This window comes from Mus caroli, unplaced genomic scaffold (genome assembly GCF_978045245.1).
Source record: "Mus caroli unplaced genomic scaffold, Mus_caroli_1 scaffold_4, whole genome shotgun sequence".
Lineage (NCBI taxonomy): Eukaryota > Metazoa > Chordata > Mammalia > Rodentia > Muridae > Mus > Mus caroli.
Window position 1 is genome coordinate 145,136,329 of NW_028227259.1, and position 2,291 is coordinate 145,138,619.

Here is a 2,291-nt window from a genome sequence, read left to right on the forward strand (position 1 = left end):
AGGGGAGAGACAGAAATGGGGCACCCCCTGCAATGCCTGCATTTGTGAGGCTGGGGCCAGACTGAGTTACAAAGCTAGACTTTATGTCAAAAGCATAAGCAAAAAGCTTAATTTTACAAGCCATGTTGGGTATGAAAAGAGTTAAAACAAAACCACAAGCCCTTCTTCCTCCACACCACGCCTCCCAAACTCTTTTGGAGTGCTTTCATCTGGCTTGCTTTGTTTGGGGCTTGGTGTTTTGTTTGATTTTCCAGGGCTCAGAAGGGACTCTGCCCACCAAACCCAAGTGCAACTTATAGGAAGGACCCTGGGGTGGCTCAGAGAATGGAGGCAGGAGGCAGGAGCCAGGGCAGCACAGACTTCCTTTCTGAAACACAGTGGCTCAGCCTCTGCTTCTGCACTGGCCACCAAAAACCTTTGCATTTGGGATTCAATTTCCCAGGAGAGCCTGAGTTGTCCATCTGGGTCATACGCCTGCAGCCTTGTCTTTTCTCTTTCCTGCCTCCTCTCCATCTTGTCTATCCTCCTTTTTCTCCTTTCTCAATCTCTCTTCCCCTCCTTCTCCTTTCTTCCTTTCACTTTTTCTAAAATATTTGACCTTCTACGCTATTTCTTCATATTAGTTCCTATGTGTACAAAGTTGCAGAATATAATGCTCTAAAAAATCTTGATTTTATGGGTCTTAACAAACATTTCAATAATTGCACAAAATGTTTTGTCCAAAGGACTGAAAAAGACACAGGTTAACCCACTCTCTCACCTCAGGTCTCCACTGGCCCTTTTTCAGTGAGAAGACCTAGTCTCTCTAACCCCTATCATTTCTATTTAATTAAAACTTTTCTTACCTTCTCTGAGGGTTGTATGCCCCAGGTTGGGTGCCACTTCAGGGAGACCCAGCAGGTATCCAGCTGGGGAAGTGAACCCATGAAGAGATGAGATGGACTTCATCAGCCTGGACCAGACTTCAGGGTGTCTAATTCCAGGGGCCTCGTTGTCAGCTTTGTTTGCTTGTTTTAGAGACAGGGTTTCTCTGTGTAGCTCTGTTTGTTCTGGAACTCACTCTGTAGACCAGGCTGGCCTGGAACTCAGAGATCCACCTGCTTCTGCCTCCTGAGTGCTGGGATTGAAGGCATGAGCCACCATCGCTCAGCATTGTCAGCATATTTAAAACACAGCACAATTTGGGGGAAAGTTCCCAGGGAACCATCATCCCACTTCCGGGTGCACAATAAGGCTAAAGGTGATTACACAGAAACTCCTTTACAGCGTGCATGTGACCATGAGTGGGATCGATAGCTAAAAGGTCTAGGCTCTAGTGTGGTCTCTGACTGCATAGAGGTCAGCAGGCCATAAGGTACATGTGACATCTCCCCTCAGGGTGACTAATGATCTAAGGAGGGGGGAGTCTGGAATAATCATTCTGGAGGGTTTGGATGAGGTCTGCCTCCACAGATAGTAAATGGGTCACCATATTGTGACCTTTAACAGAACCCACTCCCAGCCTTCTGGGCAGAAAACAGGTAATTCTTCCACTGAGCAGAGGCCCCTGCATGTTTAATATTCCTGGTGTCCTAGTGATCTATGGGCATAAAGACTGTCTCAGTTAGGATTTAATTGCTATGAAGACACACAATGACCACGGCAACCCTTATAAAGGCAAACAGTTAATTGGGGCTGGCTTATAGCTTCCGAGGTTCAGTGCATTATCATCATGGCAGGAGACATGGCAGCATCCAGGCAGACACGGTGCTGGAGAAGGAGCTGAGAGCTCTACATCTTGATCTGAAGGCAGCCAGGAGACTGACTCTTCTCCATTGGGCAGAACTTGAGCACTAGGGACCCTCAAAGTCAACTTATACAGTAACAAACTTCCTCCAACAAGGCCACACCTCCTAATAGTAGCACTTCCCATGGGCCAAGCATATTCAAACCACTACAAGGACATTTTGTGCCCCTGTGATACAACAGCTGCAATCACTGTTTGAGATGTCATGGTGAGTCGGGCATGGTGGTCCAGCCCTTTAATCCCAGAAGCTGGGAGACAGAAGCACCTGGGGCTCTGTGAGTTTGAGGTCGATGCATAGAGTAGCAGGACTTTGTAGAGAACTATCACGGTGATTTTGAGAGGCGAGTCTCAATGGAAGGAGCAGAACATCCTCAAGAGATAGTGAGAGCCTGACTTATGACCCCAGGACCTTTGAATGGCCTTTTGACCAGAGAGAGTGATTCAGTTCACAACCCCTGTGCCTTCGTGAGGGGACACTAGGCATAGGTTAGGTAGCTCAGTTGGT